At 35.6% G+C, this 14,852-nt stretch overlaps 1 protein-coding gene across 3 annotated transcripts in view; it reads right to left on the reverse strand.

Moving 5' to 3' along the window:
- Positions 1–10,966, reverse strand: part of LOC100680537 (WD repeat, SAM and U-box domain-containing protein 1) — a 38,512-nt gene extending 27,546 nt beyond the window's left edge. For 2 of the 3 annotated variants that reach the window (XM_031932930.2, XM_032601132.1), the window contains exon 1: positions 10,793–10,966. The gene's annotated coding sequence lies outside the window, so the exon portion shown is untranslated. The remainder of the gene's footprint in view (positions 1–10,792) is intronic. The other variant, XM_031932929.1, reaches the window with a different exon arrangement.
- Positions 10,967–14,852: the final 3,886 nt, after the last annotated feature.

A 14,852-nucleotide genomic window follows, 5' to 3' on the forward strand; every position in this document is an offset into this window, starting at 1 on the left:
GCAGAATGCTGGCTTTGTTGACTGCGAAACTTAGACAATGTTCAGCCGCACAATTCACAAAATAAGGCTTTTCAATGTATTATATTTTAAGGCTGTTGATTTTGTTAATTTGGGCTATTATTTATCCACCGGACTTTGTTCCTTGCCAATTTTTATTAATTATATTATTATGACTACTCTTTCATGACTACCGAATTTATAGCAGCCTGACAGTTTCGCGCCTTACACGAAATAAGCGGCGAATATTAATGTTGTTAAACGCGTTAATAATAATTTTGATTGTTTATTACAATAACTTGCAACTTTATTAACATCAACAGCCGCTCGCAGTACATAAGGACACAATTAGCTACGACTTGTAACAAGTGTTCGTGGTCGAGTGGTAAAGTGCCAGCCTGCTAACTGAAAGGTTCAGGGTTCGATCCCCGTTTGGGTTTTAATTTTTTTGTTTTTTCGCTTAATTTAAGTGCCGGCACGATGCTTGCACCGCGTGCCGTCATTGTGCTCAGCACAATGCCGTCATTTCCGTGTCCCGGAGCAGGGGTACCTGGACGTCACGCGTGGCCCATTCCGTGCAGTCTCGGTGCCGTCATTCGGCCGACATCATGTTATCGGGGGGCGGGGTTATCGGGGTATGGCACACTTTGGCACACTTTAGCATAATTTGGCACACTTTGGTACAAAATACATTTCCACTAGGATTAATGGCAATAAATCTGCAAATTCTAATCTTACTTTCCGTACCACGGTCATGCCTAAAATCGAAACACGCATAATGCACCTATTAGCTATAGCGTAAAAATGAAATATACGGGCCGAAACAAGCCTCCTGACAAGTGTCGCAGTAATTTTGCATGTTGCAAACAAAAACCTGCAACAACAGCAGTGTGCGTGATCTGTGATGAGGCATATCACCTTAGCTGCCTTAAGAACAACAATGAAAACTTTAAATTCATTGGTAATAACCTTATAGTATGCTCTGAACACAGTGATCGGAACATAACCTCAAAAATTGATGAGGATGTCCTGAGTGAGTCGGCATCACTTTTAATTGCACAGATTAAACTAAAAAAATCAGAAGATGTGAGGAATGACCTTCTGGCAGAAACTAGTAACAAGACTCAAGACTTGCAAGAAACTGATTCCATAGATGAAAGTTATCTTGAACTGCTGAAAACGGAAAACATGCTGTTAAGGAGATTAGTTAGTGAATTAACTGAGAAAAATGACCTCCTAAAAGAAAAATTACAAAACACCAGAAGTAAAACTGACAACAATGTCCTTACATACTCAGATGCCATGAAGTACTCTAGACCAATCCATAAAAAGATTCCTAAAATATCCGTAAGAAAAAACAACAACAGTAATATAGATGTTATGAAGTCAGTTATTGAATGTCTAACAGCTGAAAAAAACATCCAAACAAAGAACATCTACGTAAATAAAAATGAAGAAGTCATTATAAGCTGTCTTAATGAGAATAGTGCGGTATTGACAGAGACAGTACTAAAGGAAAAACTAGAGGACAAATGTGATGTCATGAAAAATGAACTCAACAACCCGAAAATTAAGATAGTAGGTATAGATAATCACGCAAATATGGACATCAAGGATATTGAAAAGGACATAAACGAAAGGAACTTCAGTTATTTTGAAAAGGGAGGACAAGTCTTACACATGTATAAGAATAATTATAATAGCTTGAGTACGGTCATAATGGAAGTCCCAGCTGACACTACAAGCATATAAGAGAAAATAATAACAAAGTTTTTGTTGGATATCAGCAATGCAAAGCCTATGATTTGGTTAACGTTTGCCCGTGTTTCAAGTGCGGTAGATTTGGACACAGTGCCAGGAAATGCCAAAATGAGTTTCTGTGTTTGAAATGTTCCTGGAAGCATAATACGTGTAATTGTGATAAAGATTATGCTAAGTGCATTAAATGTCATTATAGTAACACAAAATACAAGTCAAAGTTAGACACAAAACATCATACTTATGACTCTAACTTGTGCAGCATCTTGAAAAAGAAAATTGACAGATATATTGACTCTATTGATTACCCGATAAAACCTACTCTACCTGAAACTGAATCGATCTATCACAGCATAGAATTGGCAAACAGGCGTAAAGTATCCACAGAGGCTAATAATGTCGTAGATAGTGAACAACAGGAAAATGACACTCCACGCAACAAAACAAAGCCAGAAACTGAACATAACAGAAGACCAATCACAAGACGTGATCCACAAATTCCACTGAACCATCTAAAACCGCAATCCTCTGCATTGTCACCAGCCAACAAGAGTGATAAAAACAAGATCAAGAAATAGGTAAAAATGGATATTTTTGATTATTTGGATAGGTTTCAAAATGAATCGATGCAAAAAGAACGGACATGTGGTAATATTGAAAATTTTAACAAAGCTATAAACAATAAGAAGGACTTTATCATGCATGTAAACATTCGTAGTATGAATGCAAATTTTGATAAGCTGAAAATTTTAATAGAAAGTTTAGCTATCAAACCAGCGATTGTGATATGTTCAGAAGCTTTTGATCAAGTTAATTATAATTTCTATCAACTGAATGGTTCAGATTATGAATATAAAACTTATTATAACGAAAGTAGGATAAACAGGAATGATGGAGTCTTTGTTTTTATCAATAGCAATCTAGTCCAAAATACCAAAGTCATTGAAGCAGGGAGAATTAAAATAATAAATACTAGAATAACCTTAAATGATAAAAGCGGTCTTGAAATATCAGCCATGTATAGGTCGCATGGGATACCGAAAACAGAATTTATACTAGATCTTAATAAGTACTTAATTTAAAAAAAAATGTAAAGAATCACTTAGTCATAGGTGATTTTAATATTGACCTGCTAGACTGTGATCATTATAGCCAAGATTTTCTATGTAACTTCCTTGATAAGGGATTTATTCAGGGTTTTGTTGGTATTACAAAGCCAGCTATCGGTAGAGCTAAAGGATCATGTATCGACAACATTTTCATTAAATCTCACAACATTAACACAGCCACATACAAGCTTAAGCATGATCTAACGGATCATTACCCGATTATCATAGCTGTAAATAAGCTAAAGACAGTAACTAAAGAACCGTATGTTTTCTTAAACTACAAAAAAATAATAAATAACGCTAATTCAAGAAACTGGGATGAAATTAGTTCGATACCTGATCCAAACTTAGAGAGGTAGAAAAAACTGGATTACCGACGCAATAATAAGATCATGTGAAACGAAAGAATTTTTGTATAATTTGTGGCAACTAGATGTGCAGAATAAACAGCTTAAAATACAGTATAAAACCTACTCTAAAATCTTGGATAAGGTAATTACCGATGCCAAAATGAAATATGAATTGAATCTAGTGCAGAATAATTACAACAACCCAAAAAAACTATGGGAAATAATAAATACAAAAATCGGTAAAGTTAAAAAATCTAATGATGCCATAAATTATATAAAGGTTAATGATAGGAAAATTACAGACAAAGTCGAAATAGCTCAAAACATGAATACTTTCTTCTGCGAAATTGGGAGAAAATTAAGTGCAAATATCGTGAAACCTGTCAACGCAGAAATTAGGCTACCTGACATGAATCCTATGTCGATTTTCTTAAAGCCAACCAGTATGGCTGAAATAATAAGTATAATCAATACGCTAAAACTGAAAAATGGGGAATTTGATAAGATAAATGCCAAGACTTTAAAATTGCTATGTAATCATATAGCAGGTCCTCTGACCCATATTTTCAATAAGTGTATTGAAAAAGCGGTATGGCCTGATGCTCTAAAGAGTGCTGAAGTAGTGCCGATTTATAAATCAGGCGAAAAACATAAGATCACGAATTATCGACCTATCTCTCTTATATCTAATGTTGCAAAAATTCTTGAGCGAATTATGTATAATAGAATAAATGATTTTGTAGAAAAGAGTAATATAATTTCTAAGCAACAATTTGGTTTTATGAGAGGGATTGGTACGAAGGATGCTCTGAACTACCTAACCAATGTATTATATAATAATATCGATAAGAGTAAGCCTACGATAATAACCTTTCTTGACCTGGCGAAGGCTTTTGATACTGTTGACCACAGTATACTACTGGCCAAATTATATCGTATTGGAATCAGGGGTCAAGCGTTGGATCTCCTTTCCAGCTATCTAAATGATAGATATCAAGTAGTCAAAATAGACGGTAATGAAAGTGATAGAACTTTAGTTAACACAGGAGTCCCGCAAGGAACGATATTAGGACCGCTACTATTTATTCTGTATATTAATGATGTCTTAAAGGAGATTCCCCCCGAGTCCATAATTTCTTATGCAGATGATACTGCTATTATAGCTACAGGTAAAGACTGGATAGATGCTCAAGTAAATATGAACAATTTCTTAAGTGTAATTGCCGAGTGGCTGGCAGTAAAAAAGTTGTCCTTAAATGTAGGAAAAACAGTGTGCATGACTTTTGGAAGTAATATTGGAAACGTACCAGCTCAGATAAATGTTAAAATTCTTGATAAAAGTATAACTAGGGTGGAGAACTTTAAATATTTAGGAGTTGTCTTTGATAGTAATCTAAAGTGGGATAACCACATGCAATATATAGTTGGAAAAACTAAATACCTAGTCTATATTTTTTATAAAATCTCTAAATCAATGCCCATAGAGACTCTCAGAATGATTTACTACGCATTTTTTCATAGTATTATAACTTATGGCATCATTGCTTGGGGCGGTGCATATAGGAATAGCCGAGACCAAGTTCAAAAATTACAAAACAAAATTTTAAAAATCATCAATAAAAATAACTTTTTGTTACAAGACAATCCATTAAATATAGGTCAACTGTTTGCTTTCGAAGCTCTTAAACTACACTACTATGATCTCAAAGAAAAATTCTTAGCATCAGATAGTGTTACTAGGAATAGAAGTATTATTATACCAAAAACAAATAAGAGAATCAGCAATAAGAACAGCTATATGAAAGCAATTAATGTATATAATGAGCTTCCTAATCGACTAAAAGTATTAAATATAAATAAATACCCTCAAAAGAAAATCATAAAAGACTGGATACGATACAACTGTTAGAAAAATAATAAAAGAAAAAAATTGTTTCTGTATGGAATACACAAATTTGTTATTAGAAGCTATGCCAAATGTATCTTAGTTTTAAGTTTTAATTTTAAGTTTTGTTTATATCTTTCTTTTCCTTTGTAACCAGACTGCGAACAGGTAATTTTATTTACCTCTGCAGGTTTCCAGGTATGAAATACATACCTTGTAAATTTCTTCTGGTAATAATAAATAAATAAATAAATAAATAAAAATATGTTCCTACACAATCCGTCCTCCTATACACACATCGACACTCGAACTAATAACAAATCTAACATTGACCTCGCCCTTTCAACAATGTCTGTAGCAGATAAAATCGATTTCAAGGTATACGACGAAATCTTTGGCTCACGATTACGATCAAATGTCACCATCGAATGTATATGTGTGTGTGTGTGTGTATGTATATATATATATATATATATATATATATATATTCCACCAAAAAAAAATTACATGGAGAGTTTATTGTCTCAATAAACCGCGTCAGAGCAAACCATTGCCACATGGCCGAATGGTTATTCAAAATTAATATGTCCCTGTAATCAGGCAAATAAAAATGTCAACCATTTACTATGGCAATGCAATTTGTACGATACTCAGCGACAAAAGCTACTAAAAAGCTTAAAAGACTAGATTTACAACCGTCCTTTTGCGTTGAAATGCTAATTATACTGCTTCACATATAAAAGCATGTAAATGTATTACCGAATACATGCAAACTAAAAATGTAAAAAACACGTCAATTATGTTCACACAAAAAAAAAACTGTAATTTAGAAATGTAAAGCAGAAATAAACCTCAGCGTACCACTCTGCACAGGTTTGAAATGCTTAAAAAAGAAAAAAAAACTATAAACAATGCTTCTTTTGGCTATGTTAAGAGATTTAACATCTTATACTCGAAAATAAAACAAGCAGCATGGCCATGCCATGCTAAAACACGGTCTACTTATACTGGGAAAAAAGTCTCGCTTCGTTCTGGGATAAAAATGCGTTTGCGCTTAGAGGTGATACGACGGAACGACAGAATCGCGCTAACTCTGGACATTTTCGAAAGTACAGAGTTCAAACTAAACCTCTATGGAGGCTACAGTAATTGAACTTGTTCAATATTAATCGCCCAAGAAACGGGAATTATCTTTTCACGTTCCCAAAAAATGCAAAAAACAATATTTGCGCATATGAGATTTTGGCTCGGATTTCGGCGTGTTAGCCTAGATAAGATCTCATGTGAGATTTTGCAGCAGAGAATATACCTATTGCTCATATTATTTATTACCATAATATTCTACCCATAAGTGTACTTTTTCGAAATGACGTATTATGCACCAAGGAGAAGGAGATGTTGTTATAACCCTGATAGCACAAAAGGTTTTAAAAACGTGTAGTTTGCAAACATTGATAGATTTGTGACTTTTGGTTTGAGAAACGTTTTATTAACATTTTTAAAACGTTTGAAATGTCCGCTTTTCGATTTATTATGAGCAATTAACCCTTTCATAAAACGTTAATGTGGCGTTTTAAAAACAGCTAATTAACGTTTTTAAAGCCTTTTGTATGACGTTTATATGACGTTTTATAATGGTTTTATAAATGCGCATAAAATGTTTGTAAAAGATTTTAAAAATTTTAATAAAAATTTTTTCTAGCACTATTGACTGGCATCAATCCGCATCTACGTCACGCCTATCCGAGGCATAAATAGTCCATTATTGCACCGTGCTGATCGCACGGGCGATACGCTCGGGCGCTAACTGCACGGCCGTGCAAAAATGGACTGTCAAAAGACCACGGATATAAAATGTTTAAATAAGACTTAAATGTAAAATAGTCGCCAAAATCGGAAGTACCATACGAATGTTACTTCTAATTCTCGCAACCAATTCTCATTTGGATGCTATTCAAACAGGTTTTAAAAACGTTAATTAACTGTTTTCTTACGCCACATTAATGTTTTATGAAAGGGTCAATTGCTTGTTATAAATCGAAAAGCGGACATTTCCAACGTTTTTAAAACGTTAATAAAACGTTTCTTAAACCATAAGTTTCTGTATGGGACAAGACTATGACATTAAGGTTCAAAAATAAACTGTGAAATCATTGTCGATCAGATATTATTACTTTATTGAAATCTCCTAACGATCAGGTCCTGGTGTGACCTTCTCTCACAAGTTGTCGCCGAGAACTGACGCTCTACGCATTAAACGCTATAAGCGCAGTCATATACCCGCGCGAACGACTCCACCACTCGACTCTCTGGCCTGGCAGTCACGGATCAGCCCTTTATAGCCTTTCCGCGCTAAAAGTGACCTTCAAAATCCGTGGAGTGAAACTCCCTACTGAGGTCGTGGCAGTCTAGGAATGATTATAAATCCACTCCTAACCGTACTGGCCTGAAGCCACGAATCGCCTTGTCGATTCGCGCATATGTGAGAATCAATTGACGGAGAAACGTTCGCTAAAACTAATGCTAGGCAAAATAAATATTAATAAAAATAAATACGTCACGCTTGCTCTTATCTCTAGTAGCCCTCGGTTACGTCCGGAACAGTTTTAAAAACGTTTTGTGCTATCAGAGAAGTTAATGTATATTCCTGATGATTCAACAAGCGAGTTGTGTCGAGTCACAAAATGATGAAAATTCGTCTTTTTTCTTAAGTCTAAGAAACACGAAATTCACGCATCTGTGATGAAAATGGAGAAGAAGCCTTGCGAAAATTGCGGAAAATGTCTTCTGAAATTTTCAGGATTTTTTGAAGTCGAAAAATTCGTACCTCATTTGTTCATGATTTCCCCAGATATACAATTGCGTGTAACTTTTGAACAAATCGAGCATTTTTAACAACAATTTTTTTTTTTTTTTTTCAAATAAAGCTTGTGACCCGTACTTACATCCTACCAATACACATTTTCTGTTTGCACTTTTAGTGATTGGTTATAGATGCCGTTGAACATGGCTAGTTTCGGCTGAATTTGAATGGCCGAGAACACAGCGACGCAAGGCACTTGTTTCGTGTTGGAACGATTTTTTTCTTCACAGGGTATCAGCGATTAGGTTGCACAAAATTTAAATGATATATGCGCACACACGTAAAACTATTTTAACCACAAATATTATGGTCTTTGTATTCCAGTTTATTCTATTTCTCGGAGAAATGCACAATCTTTGAATTTTCGTGATAAAAGTAATTTCTAATAAAAATGAGTCGCTATTTCTCGAGCTTGAAATAGAGGACAACTACTGTAACGGGGGTCAGAACTGCGGATACTTAAAGTTAACTTTTGCTTTACAATCGTGCATAATAAGACTTCTTTACACACCGAATCGATAGCATCGAATAAATGAACTAAAAATTACTTTTTTAAACGTTGAAAAGGTAGAATATTGTCACGTAATGTTGTCAAGTCATCTCTAATTAACGAAATAATCAAACGAATTATGTGAAGAAATGCGTATCTTTAAGAATAATTTCCGTCGGATAGTGCTACCTACGCCATATCAGAAAGTTGATTGCAGTATATATAGTAATATGTAGTGTAATATGTACTCTGCAGACAAACATGAACTATTACAGATGAACGCTAAAAACAAAGAATATACTGCACTCCATCCATACGATGGGATGAATAGTATAATTATCGTTATGAATATGAAAAATATCGGACGACCCTCGTTTATTATACGAGCTTATTAGCACAAATTTAAAAAAAATAAAGATTAAGTTAGCTCTTAATTAGCTATACAATAATAGATAGAATAATTTCATTCCAAATTTCAGGTCGCGACCCGATGACAAAATTTTTTTAAATCAATTAAGTTATTGTCTTTGGCTGCTTTAATTCAGTCCGCCACGTCAAGCTGCAAATTGTAAGCTAATATATAGAGATCACTTTTATTATTTTCGAATCATTATCACATGGTGCCACCGATCGATACACCTACATGAACGCGCTTCAGCAAATGACAGTAAGGTCCTTGAACTCTTGAATCGATTTCAAATTTCTAAAAGTTCTTTTATCAACCGACCGCCTAACTATAACAATTGGAATTGGGTAAATTTCAAAGATTCAATTGCAGTTGTGTGTGCGCGCGTGTGTGTGTGTGTATGTGTGTGCAAGACATAAAAAGCTTTTAGATCGAACTGCGGATATCATTGTGCGCACTGCAGATAAGTTAAGTGGCCCAATCGATCATCCATAATGCATAAAAAAATCGACCAGCATTCGTTTTATTATATAAAAACTAACGAATACTTTAAAAACTTTTTTTATATCTGTGGCTGAAGAATTATAACTTTCAAATTGTTTTACTGGGCACAAAAAAAATGCGAGAACCAATTTCCGTACACGCTAGTTTCAAAATTATTTGTCTCATCCGGGAATATTTTGTAGCCGAAAATGGACTTGAGTCGTCGCATGATTCAGTTCCGGTAACGATTCATCGTATTAATAAATACATAGGTACATTGTTTCGAATGTATTTCTGTGTCAGAAATTCACATAATAGAAGTTTTTTGTACTTGAGTCATTATCATTTTTGCGCTTGTACGTAAGTTCAATCGAAGAATTAAATAATACATTGCGCAACAAGTCAATAAGGGGCGAGAATAAACTATATTTCTAGCGAGGGTGGGGTGTGAATATTTCTTAACACTTTTGAAAACACGCTCGAAATGATCAATTTTCCCTCCCAACTTCAAGCACGAAAAAGGACCTATTTAATGCGCGCGTGTTGGGAAAAAGAATGTTTTCCATGTTGGACGACTACTCAAGGCGAGATCACTCAGCTCTGACACAACTTTATATCCATCATTACATTCCCAGTATTTTAATCATTGTTTCGATTACATTTCGAAAAAGCCAGATGCTTCTTTGCAACTACGCGCGAACTCGTGCTTACGTTCGTAATTTGGCAACACGCTGACGGTCGTCTGCAGTAAATGTTAACTGCGGGAATAATGAAGACTGTCCGCACTTTTTTTCTTTCGCGCTGACGTGTTGCTACTGTCAAGCTTATCGATTGTTTTTACCCGTAGCTCTGTACAATATAGAATTCACGTTTCTATACGTACAGGCGCGTAGAAACGACAGGGAGTCATTTAGCATGACTCCTGTACGTAAGTAGTGAAATTTTTACTGGAACACCAGAGTCGAGTCGAGATATCAAACCCTGTGACTTTTTCTTCCAGCGTCTTGCATGTAAGTATATTGAATATGCACGAAACAATATTATTCAATATCAAAATTTATTTTTTCAAATTTTTCATCAAATCGCACACGCGCGCTTTAAATTGCATTATCATGATAATTTCGTCGTTTTCCACATTCAATGCCGGTACAGTCTGCACGATTCTCTTAGTGTTAAAAATTAGCTAACATTCGCCGGTTATTAGAATGGGCCCATTATTAACTGTATCACAAAAATTAGATTGAAAATTGGGTGCAAACAAAAATACGTTATCGGCCATTTAGAAACAACAACAACAAAAAATAGTACGAGCTTCGATGCGCCTGTTCGTGGATTTTTCAGTTAGTGACAATGCTAGTGAATGTAGGTGCAAGCCGCGTGCAAAACTGAGCTTTGCGTGCACGTCAACAGCAATAGCATTGAACAATAAACTAGCTGATGATGTTACTCACAATTATAGAAGGCACATCTCTCGGGCAGTGAGGCAGGCAAGGCGTCGAGGTGAGGAACGCAGCGCTTAAGCCGGCTCTTATCTTCACGTTCTGCTGTTCTCAGCCTGCTTTGAGCCCTGAGGACTTATTTCGACTGCGTCTATAAAAGCGTCCAGCAAGCGGCGCTACGGGCAGACTACTCGGTGCGCGCAACTATCGGCGCTGTGAACGACTGTACTCCCCGCCGTGAATCAATAGTCCTTACTCGTTTCGTTTCCGCGACACAATGTGCTACTATCCGGCGTTTAAGGCTGATGGTGCTAACAATTAGCGGATCATCCACTCTTACGGATTTTATCTGCAATCAGCGATCAGTCTTTTGTCGTATTGGGTATCGATAGCGCCGATGACATCACTCGGATATAGGTACCTAATATCTGCAAGACTTGTCGGCGTATATGTATATGATATTATATACACCAACCGAGAGACCCGATGCAACGTTACGTGATGTCAACTACCATAACTCGAAATGCCTACTTTGCCATCAGACCATAACATATACTTACACGTCAGAAACTCGTTTTCAGCCCTTTTAAAATCCCGCCACTATATAACGAGTGCCGCGTATGTATGTACCATAATATAGGAATTAAGAGCTGCTCGCGCTTCGCTCACCAACCCCCATTTTCTGTTCAGTGTCCAAGTGAAAAAGAATAATTAATACAGTTGAATTTGAAAAAAACAAATTCAAACAAACTCTGAATAAGCTCGAGACGCCGCATTTTAGGATCGAAAAGTCACCTAGCTTCTGGTCAAAATTAGTAATAATAGCCTTTTCGCTATCGGGCAGTAAACTCACTCGTCAGAAAAATCTGCTACCTTTGCCCCTTGCTGCATGCGACGTTATGTCATGTATTGTCTCGATTTTGTCGATAAATTTAACATAGCCTAGTAATATAGCCCTAATAATGGAAATAATTTATTGCCGCGCCAAATGATTTCGGACTATATGCGGCAAACTGATAAATTATGATAAATTATGACAATCGACACCGCTTTTGTGTGGCATGGTACGTCTGACATGGTTTTGCAGATATCTATAGCCCTATTTAATATATATATATATATACACTGACGTAATTCTATGACCTTTAATAAACCTCATTTCAAAATGTAGCATTTTGGCGAGTAATAGTATATTGTGCAACTAGGGAGGAAAATTGGCTTTTTCTACGAAGGGTGATGTTTGTGAGACGGACACGAGTGCTCAAAACATCACCCGAGTCTGAAAAAGCCACTACCCCCTTGTTGCACACCGTACTTTTTATGATAAGTGCACGAATAGGCCACTTATCATGCATATGAAAGGAATGGGAAATTGGAGGACTTTTCAAAGTAAAACAATATAGTATATTGAAAATTTTGAAAATACTTATATCGACACACACATCCATCGTATAGGCTGCAGAGTGAGGAAAAAACTACTAATTTTTTCCTGCTGCTAAGAAAAACTTACAAAAGAAGTGTGTTAGTCTGCACAGCTGACATCATTTGTATCATGACACCCTTCGCACTTGGACGTCGTCTTCAAACGCAAAATTTACATCTTATTCACTACTTGAAAGTAATATTTATTACAGTTTTAAACTTTTATTAATGGCAATTCCATGACTGAGTGGAAACCATTCGGGTGCTGGAAGTTGAAATAGTTTAGATTTAAGGGGTTCCTACGCAGGTATGTACGTACCAGACCAATTTTTTCGGTTCTTTGAACTATATACTCCATGCGTGATCGCTGGCCAAACTTTTTTGCCGAGCAGTTTAAATTCTCTTATGGGAATTTATTTAACAGGCAAATTGCAACATTATGTCTGGAGGCACAATCCAAAAATGTGCATTACTTTCATTGAACTATTGGAAGAGAGCTTGGATTTAAGAAAAATAGTTGCCTATAGGTCGAAAGTTTGAAAGGCTCGAAAATAGCGATATATCAGGAGTACTTTTTTAACGAAAATCGGCGACTTTTCTCTTTTTTAAAATTTGTACATAATTTTTATTCAGTCTGTAATATCAGTCATAAACTTTTTTAAATTTACATATAAAAAAAAGCTAAGTCAAAATGTCACCCTCTAGAAGGCGAAAAATGTGGAAATACCGTAAAAAAATATTTAAAGCACAACTCTAATAAGGGTTACAATATTATATAAAGTTTAAATTAGTTATCGTGAACAATGCAGTAAAAAAAAATATTTTTAATTCGGAGCCACCCCTAAGTGACATTTATATAACGAATGATTTGTCTAATATAAACTCCCCCCCCCCCCCCCCCCCGGAGTACTTTGGGATTTACAGTATCTTGGCACACGTTTTGCTTATCGATCTGGGATGGCAATCAAAGGCTTGTACCAAAACGCATTACTATACAGCGCATCCCCGATTAGGAGCCACTCCTCCAAGAGATGTAATTAGTATTCCCTGTTAAAAATATATACCTGGATATCCAGGTGGATTTTTCATATGGATAATCTATATGGATTCATGTGGATTCCATGTGGATATTCCATATGGATATCCAGATGGATATCCACATGAAATCCACATAAATCCATATGGAATCCACACGAATCCATATAGATTATCCACATGGAAAATCCACCTGGATATCCAGGTATATATTTTTAACAGGGTTAGCTCGAGTTTTTCTGCAATCAGCTACCCTTATAGGCACAGGTTTTTCAGGTTCATTAATACCCTAAATCGAAGCTAGTAAAAAATACAGTGGAAACCGAATATTTAGAATGTGATTAAAAATGATTAAGAACAGTTTTTAACAAAATCTGAACTTACTTAGGCTTCTGATACTTTTTGCGAAATGTGTGCCAAGATACTGTAAATCCCAAAGTACTTCGGGGGGTGAGTTTATATTAGAAAAATCATTCGTTACATAAATGTCACTTATAGGGGTGGCTCCCAATTAAAAATATTTTGTTTCCACCGTATATTTATTACTAGCTTTGATTTAGGCACTGAATAAACCTCACAAAACTGTGCCTAATGGGAGTACAGTGTTAAGGCGCAAATAGCCGATCGCAGAAAAATCCGAACATAGACACCTCTTGGAGGGGTCGCTCCTAATCGGAGCTGCGCTATAATCAGTAATCTAGAGGTGAGTCGATCTTCCTAGAGCAAGCTTTGTAATAGTAAAATTATGAGTTTCGTCAAAACTTCTAGAAAATACATTTTTAGAATTTTGCAATTCTATTTTTTGTGCCTTTTTTATCACCCCATTGCTACACACAATTCAGCTATAATGCATTTGAATGATAATAAAATTATCTACTTTTCCCCGTTTGGCACACGGGGTCGACCGCACTGTTTGGCAAAAAAAGCAAAAAAAGTGATTTTTCACTTGAACACGTAGTTTTTCAGTAACAATTCGAAAGCTGAAAAAAATGAGTTCTCTATGCCCAACTTTTACAAGAGTAAAAAGACTTGTATTCATCTACAACTTTGGGAAATTGTAGATTTTTTGAGCGCCTCGGCTATGCTCTTTGCGCAGCTTTCAAAACACTATGGTTTTCAAGATATCGATGATTCATTTTTCTCCTACTACACTTTCCATATCTTACAGCTGCATTTTTTCCTGTTGCATTATGTTTTAATCTGATGGATGCGAAGGACGGCAAATGTGCATTAAAATAATATTTTTGAAATTTGTACCTTTTTACATTTAACAAAATTTAAATATAACAAATTTGTACACTTTGGTCTGTTAAATTAGCACTTAAAGTTGAATTTTGTACGTTTGGAATAGGTACAATATTGCAATAATCTGCAGTAAAATCCATAGGCAATACGAGTGTGCCATCTTCTAAAGAAACCACAGCATTTTGAGATATTTGGTAAGGTTGATCTTGCGCTGTCACTAAATCAGGAACTGATTGAATTTGTAATTTACTGTATATTTCTGTAAGTGCATTACGCCTTTTTCTTTGTGCATTGGAAGCAGGTTGCTTGCGCTTGGCAGGCTGAATGTGCTGACTTGGATCTAAAGCAACGTTTGATATAATCTGGGGTT

This window comes from Nasonia vitripennis, chromosome 5 (assembly GCF_009193385.2).
Source record: "Nasonia vitripennis strain AsymCx chromosome 5, Nvit_psr_1.1, whole genome shotgun sequence".
In the NCBI taxonomy this organism is placed as follows: Eukaryota; Metazoa; Arthropoda; class Insecta; order Hymenoptera; family Pteromalidae; genus Nasonia; species Nasonia vitripennis.